A 20499-nucleotide genomic window follows, 5' to 3' on the forward strand; every position below is an offset into this window, starting at 1 on the left:
AAAGGGATGTCATCCAGATGTCACTACCAAATCTAAGTCCCTAATTGGTCTAAATTCAACCTGGGTTAACTTGCAACACGCCTTTTGTACAAAGAGCCTGAAAATGGTTGCATAAAACGTGCATAGCTATGTGAGATCACAAGAACTAAGAAATGCCCAAAATGCATATTTAGATGTTTTGCACATTTACATTTTATTTTGATTCAGTAAAAGTTAATTTAAGCTCTTATTGTTTCAGTTCTTCCAGGATGTGTTTTACTAAAAAAGAAGCAAGAAAGCGAGGCCACACCGTTGTGTTCTTCTTGGTCTCTTTTGTTTTCCTTTTTGGGAATTAAAGAGTCGATCCAGTACTCTTTTGAAATCCACTCCGGGTTTCTCTAAGTGGGGGTCTGTTGTTTCCAGGATCTGATACTTTGTGGAGTGGATCCGGTCCAGGTTTTTCAACTGTCCTTCCTTCTTTTTCACTAGAAGTGGATGTGGACACATGTTGCCAAAAACCTAGTTATAGACGTCACTGTAACAAAAAACATGCTGCATGTGACGCAGGTGATGACAAAAAGAGAGAAAACAGTTGTTAAATGAAACATGGAATTGAAATATCTCAGGAACAGAGGAAAAAAAGGAGATTAAGAGCTTGTAAAAAAAAAAAAAAAAATCAAGTTTAGCTCTGAGAAAGAGGCGACTGCAAGTGAGATGAAGATGAGCACTGAAAGAGTGAAGAAAGCAACTCTCTGGAGAGAAGGATGTCAGATGAGTGTTGTGTGTGTGTGCGTGTGTGGTCGCTGTGTGTCTGCTGCTGCCGGTGGGGATCTGATTGACAACAGAAGTTGATTTTGTGCTTGTGCAGGTGACAGGGCTGCCTTGATGTCTCCCACAGGGAGAGACACCTGATGTTCCCCGAACAAGGAGCAGCCATTTTTTTTCTTTAAGGAGCGGGAATAGTCGAACCTTCCAGAGATGTTATTCCTCGAAGCTATTTCATCTTTACTTTAGACTTTAGAATAAGCAAACGCAGTCATAAATCATGTCAGCTGCGAGCACAACATTCGAGAACTTGGGTTTACAAGTCTGAAAAAGAAGCAGTCGCGCTCACTGCTTTGAGAGACTCGCTCTGTGCTTAACTTCCACCACATTGTCAGTTTAATTTACAGTCTATGGTTCTGATGTGTTGCCGTATAGTCTCAATTTCAGCATTGTATGGTAGTATTATTATTGATGGAGTCCTCAGTAAATTCCTTGGCTCGCCCACACAACAGATTGCATCAGTTTCTGCCAAGATAACTCTTTAGGAACATGGTAGAACAGCCATTTTCAAGGACACGTGGGGAATTGGATACAAACTTGCTTCTTTTTTTTTATTTTTAAAGAACAAAATGTGTGTAAAAAGAATCAGGCATGTTACACACTTTGCACACACATTGTGTTTTGCTCTGGCTGTAAATTCCAGAAACAAATCCTGCTGAGAGTGCTGTCTGTTTGGCGGGAGATCGTTGAGTTCTTCAGGTTTTATTTTGAAAATCAAGCAGATTATCTGGAGTCCTTTCTCTCGCTCTTCAAAGACTTTCTGTCTTTTTGATCGTATTTATGTTGATGCGGTTTAGCCGCTGCAAAGCGGCCAAGTTGAGTCCATGTCAGTCTGCAGCGCAGCAGCTCAGGGATCTGGAAGATACTTTACCGCAGAGACGATGTACTTTTTATTTTCCAAGAAAATAAAAGATGAGAAAGAAAATAGTATGATCAAAGAGAGATGAATGCTGGGGGGCTTAATGACTTTTTAGTTTAGCTTCATTTGTTTACTTTTTTGGGTTATTTTGATGTTTTTTGGGGTCAGGATTTTATTTTTGACTTGTCCACATCAGATTTGAGTTGCAGGTATTTGTCTGGTCCCACCCTTTTGCACTTTTAAGTTTAGATTTTGGTGATTTTAGAGTCTCTGTTCTGTTCTTTAGTTTTGAGAATGCTAGATTTAGGTTTAATATCTCTGTAATTCCATCAATCTTTTTTTGGTCTCCTGTTTCAGGGATAGTGGTTAGTGGAGGACTGAAAACTCTATGGAGTTTTAAACAAAACTAAACATGACACGTCAAAATATGGAATCATGATATGACAAAAAGGCCAAATCCAAATGTTTCCCCTCCCCCTCCAATTGTAGGGGCATTTGAAGCTTTAGTAGGGTCTAAAATTGTTTTTTAAAGGAGAAACTCCTTCCGCTGGAAGAAGGAGAAACGCATTTCTTCATGTGGGCGTGCTCTGAAGCAAAGAAGTTTACCGTTAAATGAGGTTTCGTTTTAAGCACTGGCATCTGCACGCTAGTGTAGATGACTGGCACCTATTAATGACATCATTGACGGTTAATGTCCATGTAACCCTGATGAATTTCTGAAGTGCTCTCATAGCGTCTTGGACTGTTTTAACTCTTCAGTACTGGTGGTCCAACGCCAGGGGGCGATAGGGTTTGAGAGACATTCCTAAACCTTACAGCAAGGAGAACGTTTTCTCCTCACATTCTCATCCGACCACGGTGAGACGACGAGACGAACCGAGACAACACCAGAGGAGAAGTGACCTTAATGAAAAGATACTGCTGTACATAGTTCAGCACCTGTTCCGGATACTTGTAGATTATTCCAGGATTTTCACAAAGTTCGATTTTGAAGATAATGTGGCTGGTTTTTTTCCACCCCTTCAGAGAGCGAGTCGTGCTCTGGAGGATCAAAGCAGAATCCAGGCTGTTGCTGTAGCCTCACCTGTTTTCCTGGATGCCCTGCTCCCAACCGGAAGGAGGTTAAGCTGGATTTCCCATTCCCAGGATCTTCCAAGTAACAGTTAGCTTCTGCTGACTAAAGGGGAAACAAAGGCCCAATCTAATTTCTTCCCTTCACCCTTCCCCTTCATTCAGCCCTCCAAACGGAGATTTATGAAAAAGTAGTGTCTCATATTTCAGACGTCACTTTCGTTCGATGACATCATCAATAATTGCCGGTCCGCTAGCATTAGCGCGAAGCTTCCAGCACTTGATTATACATACCAACAGTGGTGTCATAGTGATAAAAAGGTCAAGCTACAACAAAAAGTCATTACCTACATTTAATTCCAAACGTCTGTGCTTCAGAGCACACCCACATGAAGTAAAGCGCTTCTCAGCATGACGCGGTTCCCCTCGTGACAGTGGAGTGTTTACCCTCTGCTTGGAGGGCGAAATAAAAATAAAAAATAATTCAGACATGACTTACACTTAAACGGCCGCTTCAAACGGAGGGGAAGAATTTGGATTGGGCCTAAGATTTCTTTTCTACGGTCATTCGGGCCAAGAGGTCATATATCAAAAAGACAAAACACACCAAAGAAAAAAAAATCAGTTAAAAAAGTAAAAACAAATGAAAACTTGTAGATAGGACACAAATGTAATTGCATATTTGTGCAATAAAAAACATACAGTTTTTTTTTCAAGCTCAGTGCAGAAAGTTGCTTTCTTGCAAGAAACCTGATTGTTGTAACTTAGAACATTTATAAAAGGCAAAAATAAAACAAAATCCTTAAAAAAAACAATCTCTAGAAATGTGACGAGGGGGATTCAATTCAAAGAAAAAGGTGAAACCAAATGTTTGCAGTAATTTAAAATAAAAGACTATTTTGCTGCAACGTCATAATCCAAATGATTTTAGTTAGACCAACAATACATTTTCTTTGAATGCAGACAGTATTGTTTCATCTGTACATTGAACAGAGACAGGTTTGTCTTTTGAATTTTTCACCTTTTTATCAGTCTTCTTGCAAATCAGCTCCAACATGTGCTCCAAACAGAACCACAGAACAGAGCCGCCCTCCATTTTTATCACCTTTTTTGAGTCTTTTTCCCTGTTGATTCAACGCCAAAAGCTAAAACTGCTTGCAGATAAGAAAAAAAATAAATAAAAAGCTCTACTCCCAAGCACTTTAAAAAAATATCTTAGAAGAAAGTTGGGTCTCCTTAGTTTTATTTCCTGTTCTGTTGATCCCTGCATCTCCACATTTCTATAGATTTTTCTCCTTGGTCTTTGTGGCTGAACAATAAATGATACATTGTTGATTTTTTTATGATAAAAAGCTTCATGTCTTCATTGGATATTCCTATCTGAATGATTGCAAAATTGGAGTTCAAAACTGTTAAATTTGACTCCTGCATTTAAGAGAGTGTTCATTTTTTTGTTCCTGGGAAAAACTCTGAGGTGTTTTAGAAATACTTTCTTGTGTAAAAATAGATGTCTTTCTCTTTAGTGCAAATCTTGAAGCTGTTGAGGAACTACTGTCACAACAGACGAACCGTCAGTGGAACAATGGGAGGAGAACGCCTCGAGACGTCTGAGTGTGTAGGATGTAGAAGTGTAAGGGATGACCCAGACTCACAAAACACAGAGGAAAACTGCAATATTGTTCTGATGTATTATCGTAGAATGTTAGGTTTTCATGTTCATAAAGGACTACTTTAGTCATTTGTAAGCACAAATCTGTCGTAATGGAATGAGGAATAAGCCTTAGCATTTTAACCTGGCTGCAGACGAATGTAAAGTTATAAACTAGCCTATCAGATGCCTCATTTAGAGTATGTGGTGCCAGCTGGCCCCACCTTAAATGTTCAAGGCGTATGATTGACAGATTCTCGGACCAATCACAGCTTGCTAAAGTCGTCTGGTCCCAAAATGGCAAAATCGGGCGATATCCAAACCGTGGAAAAATGGTGAATGAATTGACTTCATTTCATGGGAACCCGAGGTAACAGCCGTAATTTTTCCGTCTCTATTCATCTCAATGGGCCTGACGTATAGTGTTTTGGATGTACTTGGGGACATGGGGATGGCAGGACAAACTGGTCCTCCAGAAGCCAGGGGGAGGGGACAAATCAGAGACTTGAGACAATGTAAACGAACCATAAATAGTATGTTATTATCACTGGATGAAGCAGGGGGTGACAACACCAATATAAACCCGTTACGTCTGGTTCCAACAAAATGAAGTCAATTCAGTCGCCGTTATTCCGCGATGTTGACATCGACATTTTAGCAAGCAGTGATTGGTCCGAGTCAGCATTTCTATGGCAACCACTCTCGCTAATCAGAAGTGAGGTTATTGTAAAGCCACACCCCTTCCACTGAAAGCGGAGAATCTGTCAATCAAACGTTTACCACGTTCAAGGTGGGGGCCTGTGGGCACAGTATGCTTTTACTGACGCACCTCCATCCATCCATCCATCTTCCTGACCGCTTCTTCCCTTTCGGGGTGGCGGGGTTGCCGGAGCCTAACCCAGCTACTGAAGGGCGAAGGCGGGGTACACCCTGGACAGGTCGCCAGTCTGTCGCAGGGCCTCAATCACACACCCATTCACTCTCACATTCACACCTAGGGGCAATTTAGAGTCATCAATTAACCTATGAAGCATGTTTTTGGACGGTGGGAGGAAGCCGGAGTCCCCGGTGAAAACCCACGCATGCACGGGGAGAACATGCAAACTCCACACAGAAAGGTCCCAGCCGGGATTTGAACCGGGGCCTTCTCGCTGTGAGGCAAGAGCGCTAACCACTGCGCCACCGTGCAGCCCACTGACGCACCTGAGTGATCATTTTCTAACTTGAACAACTTTTGATAAAGAAAATATATCAAGAAGAAAAATGTTAATTCATTCATCTTCTTGGCTGCTTTGTCCCTTTCAGGGTAGCAGGGTAGCCTAACCCGGCTACTAATGAGCGAAGGCGGGGTTCACCCTGTACAGGTCGCCAGTCTGTTGCAGAGCCTCAATCACACACACATTCACACAGACATTTACACCTAGGGGCAATTTAGAGTCATCAATTAATCTACAATAATAATAATAATAATGATTATAATAAATGTTATATACCACTTTTATAAGATACTCAAACTATGAGGCATGTTTTTGGATGGTGGGAGGAAGCCGGAGTCCCCGGAGAAAACCCACGCATGCACGGGGAGAACATGCAAACTCCACACAGAAAGGTCCTCAGTTGATGGTTCTGTTTCAAATCCCCTAGCCGGGATTTGAATTGCACAGTCCTTGCTGTGAGGCAAGAGCGTTAACCACTGCGCCAACCTGCAGCCCATGAAGAAAATGTTGTTTTAGCAATAACATGTACGAATAGTTATTCTAACAAACAGAATGACTGAGTAATACCTGTTTGATTTTTCAATAGAAGTCTATGGAAGTTTAGCTTTCTGGAACCAGCAGGTACTTCCTGTTTGGAATTCAAGGGCAGAGAAAAAAAATCAGTCCAGTTCTCTCTAATTACTGTCTATGAAACTGACATTCGTGACTCCCCACACAATGTAAGCCAGATGCACCACACTCCTGATAAACCAGTGTTGATCCAGCGTAACATTTACAACTTTTCCCATTTTAGGCTTTTAGAAAAAGATTTTTTTAAACACTTTTGTTAATGCAAATTTGGAAAGCAATAAAGCATTTTTTCCTAATTTTAAGCTTATCTTGGTAACTAAAACTTTATTTTTTTATGGCAACTCTAACAATTATAGCTTATTCACATTTATTCTAGTTTATCTATTTGTTTTTTTTAACATATTTTAATTCAATGACATGTCTTTGGTTGGTGTTTGCCTCTTGACCAGGACTCCCTTAAAAAAAGAAATGGGATTTTTTTTCTTGGTTAAATAATGGTTAAATACATCAAATACATAAAATAAAATTTTTACAAATCAATTTTTGAAAGACTGAAAGTATTACCAATTTTCCTCAGTTTAGGGTTTAATAAAAGTGTTGGAACAGTTGTATAAAAATGCTTTATTTAAGTGGCACAAGATGAACCAACATCAAATCTCACCATAAGCTTGATGAGTCTTCTTCTTCTACAGATTAAACCAGCATGTTCGCCAAAAATTGTGCAACTTCTGCTTTCAAATCTCTTAGTTGTTGCAGTTTTATTACCTACTGTTCCTGTATATTTTGTTATATTTGATCAATTTTACAGAACTTGTTGTTTATAAGAATTCAGTTAAAGATTTTCTTTTTTTGGAAAATTATTTTTTTTTCCCGTCTCCAAAACAAACACTTGCACTTCTGCATAATCATGGATAGAGATACAGATCTGTATGGAGAACACAGAAAGTGCATCATCGTCACGGTCTCCAGAGCTGAATCTTATCGCTTTACACAGAAAACAATGTGTTTAAAGGAAAACAGGCCCTGAAAGAAATGTGAATGAAGTAAAGGAGAATAAAAAAAAACAATAAATGGTGGTGGAAATTGATTTTGAACAAGTTCTTTTAGATCCATAAAAAGCTTGGCATCTGAGAAGAAAATGATCTCCTTGAATAAGAATGTGGTGGAAATGTGGTTTGGTCCTGATAAAAGGATGCCAGGGGGAAGGTAGATGGAGACAATGGGTTGAGAAAGGGAGATAAAGTGTGATTAAATAAAATGAGAGCGGAGGCAAAGAAGGAGAAAGAAAAACAATGTGCAAAAACAAGATTGAGTAAAGAATAGGAGACAAATGTTGAGAGAAAAGGTGGATGGGACACGAAGAGGAGCAATAACTCTGTGCCCTTAGGGTTTAAAGGGGGCCGACGCACTGATAAATTCAGGACGGCTCCGCTCTAATCGGAACATCTTATTCAACGCAGGAGTTGTTTTTCTCACTAGAATTGGGTTGACCGAAGACTTAGTCTCTTTTTTTCTGAAAAAAATAAAGTTTCAGTGGCCTCCAATGGATTGCAACTTTAGTAGTGTTTCAAGACTGCTTCAGACAACTGAAAACCAATTAGTGAAAGAGATACAGTGGTGGTTTGTCACATGGTTGCGTGCTTTCTTTGTTTCTCTGCCATTCTGCTGTCATAATGAAGTGGTTAAGGCTGAAATTTTAGGCTAATTTCAGGATTTTTTTAGGTCACCAGAGAGTTTGTGTAGAGGATCTTTTCTCTTTCTGGCAGATATTTTTAAAAAGAGAATCTGGCTTTAACACATATCTCTATTGCTTTGTTGGTTCTCAGAATAGGCTTTTCTCACACTGTTAGTGAAATGTACCAAGGGTTATCTGAAATATATATATATATATATATATTTTCATAGATTTCTGCTTCGATTTAGCTCTAAAGATATAATTTACATTATGTTTTCCATCCACGACAGAATAGTACTGGTCTGTTTTTCCATATTTGTCCTAAAGGGGCACACCGGGTCTTTGGCAAGGCAATCATGCCATTCAAACTGCAGAACATTTTTGCTCTAACCATTTTTATCTTTTAAAAGAAACAGGAGAGGGCAAACAGAATAGTTTTTATGTACACTAATCACCATAAATTCAGGATGTTATTTCCATGAGTGTTTTTCCTGTTTAATGTGAATTCTAATGAAATACACAAAAGCTCTGTTTGATATAGCTAATAACAAATAAGAAGAAACACATTTTTATTACAGTAATAATACAGATAGCCCCAAATAACAAAAATGGACCCTGTCAATAGTGGATATTTCTATCTTTCACCTCTATGTCAGCTTGACAGTGACGTCTCATGTTCCTCACTAGACTCATGATGTTGTTCTGAGGCGTTCCACTCTTCCACAAGTGCTACATACAGTTCTACAAGTCACTTGGGTGAGGTCTGATCATCCAGTCTCTGCTTCAGTTGGTCCCACGTGCTCTATGGAGTTCAGGTCAGGAGTCATTGCTGTTCATACGTTTGTGGAGTATTCTCCTCCATGAACAGAAAGTTGGGGTGTTCTGGTGGAATTGGGGGATGATGATGGTTCTATGATGTCTCTGAGATAAGAACCTGTGGTGACTGGGATGTCTTCAATAACCAGACCAGTTATATATTGTACCTTCTCCACCAATATGGGGACTGTGTTGACCTGGTATATCGCCCCGTCCCCTTTCCTTTCTCATTGGGTCCTTCGAATTGCAAAAGCTTCCAACTCGTTATATATGGACGTATGATTTGGGTCTCCTCCTCGTCACTTTTTGACATTTTGGGTGTCCCCAATTCGTCGTTTTTTGACATGCTTGTTGTTCCCATTGAATCAGGGGTCCTCAACATCTGGGCCGTGAACCAGGGACAGGCAACTCGCAGGGGCGCAGAGTCTGCATGATTTTTAGATATCCAAGCCCTACTCATGACTTATTACCTGGTTCAGGTGTGTCAAGCCAATTAGAGCATGGCAGAACAGAGTATGTTGGAAAGCATGAAGTAGTGCAGCCCCTTGAGGGCTGGAGTGGTCTATCCCTAGCATACACTAATCAGGGTCCTCAACCCTCGGAATAGGGGCCAGTTCCGGAATGGTACACCGTCCAGACCGGACTGAGACAGGTACCCTAATCCTGTACCAGTTCTGTATCCGGTACAGCATCCCAAGGGTTAGGGACCCGTGAGTTAATAACAGCCATCACGTCAAAAAAACGACGAGTTGTGGACACCCAAAACGTCAAAAAGCGACGGGAAGGGGTCCGAACCATACATCGATATATGACAACTTGGGAGCTAGATTGTGTTGGAATAGAATATCAGTGAAGTGAAACAAACAAGTGTGGATACAACATCCATTAAGTTCTTCACAGTATCCCTTACTATTTATGAGTAGTGTATATATTTAGAAAAGGAAACAAATAGAGAAAAACTTACTAGAAAAGGCTTTCCTCAAGGAAACCCAGGTTTCAATAGGAACAGGTACCATTTCTCCCACTGTATGGTATTTTTCAGCACAGATTATGATTAAACAGCACATTTATGATGGTCAAAGAACAACTTTTTACCACTCAGTTACTAAAAAATTATTAATCTTGAGTTAATTTGATAATTCTTTTATAATGAAATCCTTTTTCCATCAAATGAAGGCACATTTCATGATAACTCCAACTTAAACACTATTCAGATCTAAAGACAAGCCTTTGTAGACTCTTGGAATCATTCATTTGGGCCCCTAATGGTTTATTAAGTCTTCACTCGACAGCCATGACGGATGTCATTTGTCAGCAATAAGCAATTGATTTGATTAAAAAACGTGTTTTCGATGATTTTACATAAAAGGACGGTGCAAGATTGACTTTGTGTTACCCACTGAAGATGACACTTCCTTTTTTTAGTGCAGGATGATGTATGACCATCTTGTGAGTTGTTGGTGGAGACACTGGTGCTGCACGAACACATGTAACTCCTCGACAAACCGCGTCTCTCGATGATGTCTAGTAGCTTAACCGTGCAATGTATTCCAGTTAACTCTAGATGTGAATAAATGACAACAGAGTTGAAGGGAAGCTAATCTAGAACAAGTGTTGGACCCACTCTTGTTTCATGGTAATAACAAAAGTGACATAAAAACATCAAGTGGAAAATACTGAAGTGTCAAGATGATAAAGAAGCAGAGACTGCATCTATTAATCAAAAATACAGCAGACAGCTACAAATCAGACTACATTGAATAAATAAATCTACACAACTTGTATTGATTTATCTGTGTTGGTCAGGACTTTGCTTTAAGCTGCAGGTGTTATGTTGTTTCAGAATAAAAGGGGTGGGCTTGAGAAAAACTCTTGTACAATTATTAAAATAGTGATTCATGTGGCATGCGTGTCACGAGAAACAAACAAACAAGCACAGCCTCAACCAGATGCTTCGCTTTGAGCATGCTCCTAAACCGGACCACTCCTTTTGTTAGTTACTGCTACATTATTCAAGTTTGCACTGCTTTAATTTATCGTGAAATTTAAAAAAGGGGGAACAAATGGCCTTGTATGAGTGCAGCCACTTGTGAAATGTTTATTACTGTACTTTTCAAAATGGTCCACAGTTGTCCATGCGTAACTCCAGCTTCACCCATTCATCTCTTTCTGTCTATTCAGTTCATCTTTTCTTCCTTTCCCAAAATAAATTCGCTTCCCACTTCCAAACACTGCAGTGATATTATTTGACTAATTCAAAAATGTGAACCTTATTGTACTGTAGCAGTTATCTTCAAATTGTGACCCCGAAGGTTGGTGAGAATTTCCTCCTGCAATGAACTAATAGATGATGAAAGTCATGCTTGGTGTTTTTACATGTTCTTGTGGAATTTTTGATATGATAGATGTCATATATAAAGAAAAAAATTAGTTAAAACTGCATTTCTGAGTATTTCTTTGTTCAAATTGTTGTGAATCAGGAGCAGATAAAAAAAAAAAAAAACAGTTGAGGATTTTATATTTTATGTCTGCCACGGACACCAGTGAAGATTTAGAAAAAATCCTTGAAAAAAAGTGCTACACACTGTCTTGTGGGGTCCAGATGACCCCAATTTTAATGTAAACAGGCCTAGGATAGCACAAGGGTTAAAGGGTGACCAAACCCTAAATAAACTTCTCTTCTCTGTAAATGGGGCTTCAAAAGTGGTATCTGTTGGTCATTACCAAATTTTTGACAAATTAAAATAAACTTGTTGAAAATACAGTCAAAAATCAACTGTGTGCTGCCCCCTACGGGTTGAATCGAGGTATTACATTTGAATTTTGTGACTGGTCAACTGGTGTAGGGGGGGGTCTTAAAGGATCCCCGCATCTGTTTGAGCTGGAATTTACTGAAGACAGGACACAACTGGAAGATATACAGTATTGTTCATCTGAAATGAAAGGTTTTTTTTTTTTTCTGATACCACTAGCTCCATGGAGAAATTGAGTGTTGGTGTTAGACTGGGGATGGTGCTGTCACATGGTGCGGTTCACGATCTGCTCGTTTTTGTGGGTATTGGACGGGCTGCTGCTGAGAGAGCAGATTTTTAGAGGATTACTCTTAAATGCATGAACGGATCTCTGAGTTCTTTATAGTGAGGGATGGACAGTATAAAACCTCAAAAAGTAGATTTTCATGGAATGGCCCCTTTAATGTGTGTTATCGCATGGTCACGTCACCTTAAAAATAAAACAAAAAAGTATGACATTTTTTTATTTTGAAAGTACATCAAAGCTTTTATTCTGAAACCTGAACATGTTTCCGATTCCTCCAGCTTTTTACAAACTTGTGTTATGTAGTGGATGGACAGAGGTGATGGACAGATTGATTTCTAAATGTTCTATATTTTTATGTCGACGCAATAGAAATGCACCACAGAAGGACCAGTGGAAAATCGATGTTTATGTCCTGGAAAACATCAAAGGTTTTTTGATTTTGGCTAAAAACGTCATAATTAAGAGACCACTGGGAACACTTTTACAACAGATCCAAAGATGATTGGAGTGGGACCTTAAGCTTAAGCACTGCAAACATTTCCAAATGAGGTTTCAAAACAAAAGCTTTACATAATATATTGCAGTTTTATAATGACATTTGTGTTTTGCAATCTAATGCAGCAGCAAAGAGAATACCAATTTCCTTCTTTTTTTAATCTCTCATAGCTCTTTAGCGGTTAAAAATCTTTATCACAGATTCCTCTGTTTCTCCACTGAGGAAGTGGGAGACTTGAGATTGTGGTTTTGGTATTAAATGACGGTGGGGGGGGGGTAGAGAAGAAAGCCATGCATCATGTTATTCCCTGTCCCAGGCAGAGGGGGGGATCCTCTGTAGTCTGGCCACATAAAAGCCTTGTTATCCATTCCTCTTCCATTTTAGTTGTCATTTTCCATTTGGCTTCCACCTTGGGAGACCGACATCTTTTTTTCAGGCTGCCAACATTTGCTACAGTGCTTCTCCATAGAGGTTGAGCTTGAATATAAATTCTCAGAGATCTTTCTTGAGGTTTGTCTGTCTCTGTCCTTCAGTCCTGTTTCAGATGCTGATGACAGAGGAGATTACTTCTGCTAATTGTAGATTAATACAAAACTATTCATATTTTGAGAACAATTGTTAAATCTTCTTCATAAAAGGACTATGAGGTAAGAAAGAGGGCTTGTCTAAAAACATTGAAACAAATTGTGTAAAATCAACTTAATTTATTGGATTTGATTAAAGGGAAATGTTGGTGTATTCAGTAAAATAATTTAATTTAATTTTAATAATTAGTTTTTTATCGTGTTTAAATTCAGAAATGTGATATACTTTCCTGTTTTGTTTGGTTATAACCAACACACAGTTTAATGTATAAAAAAAATAAACAAGTAAAATTGGAATTTAACAAAAAAAAAGTTAATTTCCAAATAAATCATAGAACAATTAAAATTGATACCCTTTATCATACAATGGGTTAAATATATACTATATATATATATATTAAAGACTTACTCGAAAAATATGTTTACAATTTCAACTCAAGCCTAAAATATTTATACATCTAAGACTTTTTATATAGGAATATAAATTAAACTAGCAAATATTTTAGATAAAATATTAGATAAAACATTCAAATAAGAATTTGACAGTTTTAGTTTTATTATATTATATATAAACACAGTGGCGGGCCGTGCATTTCACACCTAGGCCTTCAGTAGTGCTCCATCTGAATCAACCCAACCCTCAATAACTATTTTATGGCAATAAAACTTCTACTGCAGGTACAGCTGCCACACACACACCAAAAGCATAAAAAAATAACCTGATAAAATTGCAATAATATTTAGGTATATAGCAAAATTTTACTCACCAAAAATCCGGATTATTTGTACACAAAATCCATCCTTTCTATCCTCAAGAAGATTTCAATCACTCTGTCGTGCAGATTATCCGTGCGTTTTAGTTCCATCAAGAAGTCCTTTTCTATCGCCATGGAAGCTAATGCTGAAAGTTGAGCCTGCCCTGACGTATTTCTGGCATAAGTTTTAATTCGCTTCAGGGCTGAGAATGTCCGTTCAACAGAAGCAGTGGACACGGGGCTTGCTAGCTTCGGAGTTGCCCGACCCGCTTAACAATGTCCAGCTTTTCTTGAAAAGTCCGTCTTGAAAACGGCTTTGACAGTAAGTCTGCAACCAAATCCATTTCTTCTCCTCCTTCAGCCATTGTGGATTGACAAACCAGCTATTAAATTCGATATATTTGCCTGTGCAGGTCGCTACAGATTCAGTTTACCAGGTCTGCCTAGTACACTCTCCGATTATCCAATCACAGCGCGTGAAAATCCTGACGTTTCCGTGGGCCTGCTAGCTGGCCTATCACGTGGTCTCCTCCAGATCTGATTGGTTGAAGCAACAGTTTGGTGGACCATTATTTTATGCTACAGGGCCCGCAAAACTGATTGTGAAGGCCTTCAGGCAGATTTCTTTGACCCTAGCAACAAATGGTGCTGCAATGTGATTGGTTAATGCTTAAATAGGAAAATACACGTCTGGAAGCAGCGCAACCAGGGAGACAGCAATGAAAGGACGAAGACAGAGCATTTGGAATTATAGAATACGTATTCACGGAAAATAATAATTAATATCAGTCTGTGATTCAGATATTTTTAGGCCAGCAGAGAAGGCCTTGCAGGCCCTGACGGCCCGCCACTGTATAAACATATATTTTACTTTTTGCCTAATGAAAGTGTGGGTTTAGTTTTCTGAAGTTTATTTTTCTGTATCAATTTTTTAAGTCATATTTTAAAATGAGCTTTTAGCTGAAAGTTTAGGGTCAATATTCTTGTAGGAAGTTAAAAATAAACAGTCACATAAAGAAAAGGTTATGGAGAAACGTATATATGTAGATAAAAAAAGAGGGGAAAATAAAACTCGTGTTTTTTATCAAACTTTGACACATTTTAATATAATTGCCAAATTCCTATCAGCTGTTTGATTAAACAAGTTTTCTCAATGTTGTTTTTTTTGCTAGGTAAGGTTGTGATTTATAAAGAAATGTGATCCAAATGTACTTATCTTCCTGTAGTTGTATCTCCTTTAAAGTTGAGAGTTCCCTTGTGTTCAAAGTGTTCTTATCTGCACCAACCCCCAACCCTTTATCTCCAGCTCTCTCCATGTCGACACATTTGAAATCCTCCGTGTTAACGATGCATAATTACCCGCAAATGGAAGTGAGGTGAAGCCTGATTTGTCCGTGTCAGAGCTGTTGACAGGCTCGACACGAGTGGCCGCCTGTCACGGCTCTGAAGTCCTCTGTGTCCGTGTCCTCATTAAGGGGAGACCCTTGGAGGCGGAGTTCACACTCAACTTTCCTCTGTTGCTTTTTGTTTTCCTCCCTAAAGAAAAGGAACGGCTGACACTGACCAAACAGTGACTCCTCACCGTGAGCCCGGCCGCGTCTGCAGAGACGCATCGCTGAAGCTGAAGCTTCAGGATCTGTCTCCAGTCCGTGCACGCCCTCAGTCGTGCTTGGCGCAGAGCAACTCTTGCAGCAGAGTGGAAGTCCCAGTTGTGCGTGCAGAACTGTCATGTCTGTTTTGAGGAGACAGGCGGTGACCCGGTGGAAAAAAAACACAAAAGAAAAACACAAAGACGGATTTTATACGTTGATATGGGCTGTTTGCAAACCAAAAATGACCAAACCTGTACATGGCATAAAGGTGGCCTGTAAGACATTTTAAAGATGTGGATCAGAGGTGTCGGACTCCAGTCCTCGAGGGCCGGTGTTCTAAAATTAAAAACGAAAGACGTGAGCGCGGTGCCCTCATATTCCACGCCGCCAAAGTTTGTGAATTCCAAAAGTATAAGCAGTAATTTCATGAATGAGCTGAACGTTTTGATACCAAGATTACCGAGAGTGTGATTGAGTTTTTACATGCCGAAAAATGTACGAAAGGAGCAGGAAAATCACTATAGTGTGAATGCTCACCAAACATTCACACTATAAAAATGTACAAATGACATATACATTAAAAGATAATAAAATCGGAGTTTGCCCAGAAGCAGTACAATAAAATTGGAAGAAGAACAAGACATCACAGTGAGTCAAGACAAACATTCACAATGGCTATATCTTATGATGCCTGAAGTGTCGATAAGACAATTTATGTAATTTATCAGTCAGTAAGGAGTGAATGAACAAATCAATGAATTACTTCAAGCAGTCAGGTAATAATATATAAAATAGATACATATTACATAACCAATCATAAGTAGATCGCTTGAAAGGGAGAGGGAGGAAGCAAACTTGTATAATTCCACCCCGACTCGACCTTACCATTAGCTTTACATGAATTATCAACATCAGGTTCAGGACTTAATATAAAATATTTACGCAATGTAGATTCAGGTTATCAAGATCAGTAAGATCAGTACTAAATTTGGTATTAATCAGTACCAAAAATCTAAATATACTCAGACAATTATCATCAAGAAAAAAATCATCATACCAAAAATCCAGGCATATTCAGACCATCATCACAAAAAAAAAACAAAAAAAAAACCCGCACCAAGCAGCACCAAAAATCCAAAGCATAGCCAGATGAATAATAATCAGTCAGTAGTATCAGCCATACGCTATAAGTCCAGTACATCATCCTTACAAATACTTCACGATAGACTTACCATATGGAGAAAATGGTTCGATCCATTTTCATGACGTCCCTTAAGGTGGCCGTAGGAGCCACAAGATAACTACAAGACACCTTTGCTCCCTTTAAGACACGGACGCTTCTTTCTACAACCTGTATGACTAAGGCATTACATTAATGTTGTTGTTTACTCAGAATTGCACTTAATGATGTATTTACCAGTGTTCCTATCAATTAAATCATTCATCAAACATTTTAGAAGGAACACATTTTTACCATTTTGCCCTCATTATCTGACTCTTTGAGATCTAAAGCGGTGATGGCTGTGTAAACTCATCCCTCTGAAGGCCTCTGAAGGATTTTGATTAGCAGATCAAACTATCTCCACGAGTCCAACGGCTCTGTGTGTGTATCTGATGAACCTCGGAGCAAAAAGTGATATCAGAATATATGGCACATGAACTGTGAAATGAATGCTTTGTCTAGCGTTTTTCCCCGTGCAGCCGGCTAAAACATTAAATAGAATCACTCACTTATCAGGCTCACTTCAGGTCATTGAGATTCACCGACTGCCTCGCTCTGCCAGTGTCATTATGAGAACTTTGGCAGGGCTAAATTATATCCTTATCTTCCCCCGTCCTGCTCTTAGATACAGATCAGCAGCCATGATGAGATTAGATTTTCTTTGTCCCCCCCTAAGCCTTTTTCTTGTGTTTTTTTCAAGCCACCTCTTCTGTCACTTGCTTTAACTTGATTATGGCAGCAAGCAAACTCATAAACACAGATATGACTTCAGACTGCAGTGAGATAATCTGCTGCAAAAGAAACGTCTCTTTTAAAAAAGCCTTCCAGCTGCAGCAACAGTTGGACTTGGCATGCCTGTTAGTTGGCCCACTCTGTTTTGGATGTTAAACCTTCTCACAGTGAGCGGGGACAAGAATCTCCGCTGACCAGTATGAATATTGATAATTCATAGAATTTACCTTGATTGAGTTGCATCATCTCTTCTCATGCGTCTTTTCTTTTGTTCTTTTTTCCCTCTCTTTTAGGTAAGTGGTTTCCCAGACCTCCACCAGGAGACACAGCGAGGAAAAAGGGAATAAACGTGCAGCGTTTTGTGTCTGCATGTGCCCGAGGCTTTCCGTCTCCCTCTGCATATTAAGTGGCGGCGCTGAAAACACACGGAGCGCGGGACCGCGGCACACAGTCAGGGAGACGCACACGTTTGTCTTCCAATGTGACGCCGACAGATTCAAACTCAGAACTTCCTAATTGTGTTCGGCATGTAAAAACTCAATCACACTTTCAGTAATTTCAGCGATCTTGGTATCAGAACATTTAGCTCATTTAAGACATTTCTGCTTGTATTTTTGGTATTTATAACCTTTATAGTTTTTGAAATGTTGAGCAAAATATGCCCCACAGGAAATACATGGGAAAATCTTCAAATTCAGTATTTTTACTTAGATTAGCAACAGGTCTTTATATATATTCATTCACGGTCTATGTTTTCATGTTTTATAGTAATTTCCCAAAAATTCGGCATTGAGCGGTTATATCAGCACTATGCTGGCTCATTTGGGTAATTTGGCATCTACTGTGTTTTTGTTTTAGACTAATTTAGAGTTTAGGTTCTATTTTAGCAACAGGCTAACATTTTTGGCTAGTTTGGTTTACTGAGAAATCTTAGGCTCTTTTGGAGTTTAGCTAGTATTTAAGCAACAAGCTATCTTTCTTTGGCCAATTTATTATCTACTGAGATTTTTGTAAGCTAATTTGGAGTTTAGGTTCTATTTTGGCAACAGGCTAACGTTTTTGGCTAATTTGGTTTACTGACAAATTTTAGGCTATTTGGGGGTTTAGCTTGTATTTAAGTAACTTGCTAGCTTTTTTTTTGGCTAATTTGGCATCTACTTTGTCTTTTTGGGGGGCTTATTTGGAGTTTAGCTCATATTTAAGCAAACACACTCAATATGTTTGCAAAATTGGCATGGACTGAGAATTTTTAGGGAATTTAACATTTTGCAAATAGCTTTTACATTTTCAGCAAATTCTTTTAGCAATTAAAGTAAATTGTGTCACCATTTTCAACAAAAGCTTCAGCATCTTCAGTGACTACTTTCAGCATAAATCCTTCACACTAGCATTATAATAAGGTATTGCAACTTGTCTAGTTTCATTTAGTTTTATACATAGTTCCCCAAATGTCTATACAGTTCTGAAGGTGTGGAGCAATCAGAGAGTTATAAAGTAAACGTAATGCATTTTGGTTCAGGGACCATTTCAGCTTGTTTAATATTGCTTTTCCAGTGGCTATTTTTGTTTTTACACTTTCAATATGTGGCTTCCATGAAAAGGTGTTATCGATTATTACACCTAAAAAACGTAATTTCATTTACCTTTTTTATGCTAGTACCACATATGTTTACAGAAACATTACGGTTTTTATTTTTATTACTGAATAACATAAAATGTGATTTTTCACAGTTTAAAGATAATTTATTCATATCAAACCATAATTTTATCTTTTCTGATTCTGTTTGTATCACTTTAATAACATCAACTGCATCGTCTGCAAATAATATACATTTTCTTCATTTGGATGTGCTGGTAATGTCATTTATGGAAAGGATCAATAATTTTGGACCCAAGACTGAGCCTTGAGGTACCCCAAACCTTATTTTGCGTAAACTAGATTTCAAGTAAATTATTTGTACATACTGTTGCTTTTCATCCATGTAACTAGAAATCTATTGAATGCTATACAAACTATGTTTACTTAAAAGAATTTTATGGTCAATTGTGTCAAACACTTTTTTGAGATCAATGAAGACGGTAACTAAATCTGATTTTTTTGTCAATTGCAGTGGCTATTTCTTCTGTTAGCTGCATTTACGCCATAGTTGCTGACTTCCTGGCTCTAAGACCATATTGGATATTGTCCAGTAAGTTTTCTTTCTCAAGGAGTTCATCCAATCTGGTAACAAATCATTTTTCTAGGATTTTTAAGCACTGAGGAAGTAATCAGTGCCCAAACAGGTCAAATAAATATTGTTTTCACTCATTTATTACAGCAAAGAACAAAAAATGACTCAACATCAGAGGTAAATAATTTATTTTAGAGTAATTTAGAATTTTAGCTAACTTATTAGATGTGTTCATGAGGCAGAAAAAAAATGTCCAGGCCCTTCATTAGAGCTTTATGAATTACTTCCAGATCTTCACTGGAAATCACCAAACAAGTCTCTGCAGTATGATGATTGATTTTTAATTCAACTAATTCCACTGAAAGAAAAGGGGTTGGTTCTATTTAACAGGTAGAATTCAGAACTACATTGTTGCATGTTAGATTTTTCACATGTGGGCATAGATCTTTTATTGTAGCTGTACATTTCTTTCATCTTCTCACTTTAAAACCATCAATTGGGCTCATATTAACCCTTTAACAAAGGAGTTCCAGTGTATTGGGGAAAATATGGTACTTTAATGTGCTTTTTATTCTTCCTTTAAAAAATGTACTTATATAACTATTAAAAACACAGTTCTCATTCATAGATAATTTAGTTATCTGCAACATAAAGAAGAAAGGCAGTTGAAAATGTTGTCTTCTGAAAGCACTCAAATCTGCCTGACAGTTATTAGTTATATAATGATAATACGCCGTATTTGTATGCATTAAAAAAGGCAGTTTAACAACAGCTTTTGGAACTAATCTGGTTTTTGAAGTCTGACGTTCTCATAGAAAGCATGACAATCGCCAGACGTAATTGTTAACTGATGTTGACTCAGTAAAACATAGAAAAGCTTTACTTCATAAAAGAATGTGAGATAAGATAAAGGATGAAGAGAAAATAGAAAAAGATAAGACTTCTTTTATTAGCCCTGCAACTGGGAAATCGCTTAAAGTTCTTAACACAGTTTCTTTGTATTTAATGTCTTTAATGCATTTTTATTTTAAACTGCTCATGGGTTTGGAGCGTTCACCCACATCCAGTATGATGTGAATTTTTAACGTTGGCAGAAAAATGTGCTTAGGAACAACAGTAACATTATGAACAAATAGTTTCAGAGCTGTACATGCAGGACGTGATCTAAAAATTCAGTGTTTCAACATAATACTTCTGTTGTGTAATTGTAAAAATGACTATAGAGTGTTTTGTCCACCTAAATGGCTA

At 38.3% G+C, this 20499-nt stretch overlaps 1 long non-coding RNA gene across 1 annotated transcript in view; it reads left to right on the forward strand.

The window, feature by feature from the left end:
* The window catches only part of LOC112136467, a 136531-nt gene extending 118512 nt beyond the window's left edge, over positions 1 to 18019 (forward strand). The window contains exon 3 of the long non-coding RNA XR_002917355.2: positions 17374 to 18019. This is a non-coding gene — a long non-coding RNA (uncharacterized LOC112136467). The remainder of the gene's footprint in view (positions 1 to 17373) is intronic.
* Positions 18020 to 20499: the final 2480 nt, after the last annotated feature.

Source organism: Oryzias melastigma, linkage group LG13, assembly GCF_002922805.2.
Source record: "Oryzias melastigma strain HK-1 linkage group LG13, ASM292280v2, whole genome shotgun sequence".
Lineage (NCBI taxonomy): Eukaryota > Metazoa > Chordata > Actinopteri > Beloniformes > Adrianichthyidae > Oryzias > Oryzias melastigma.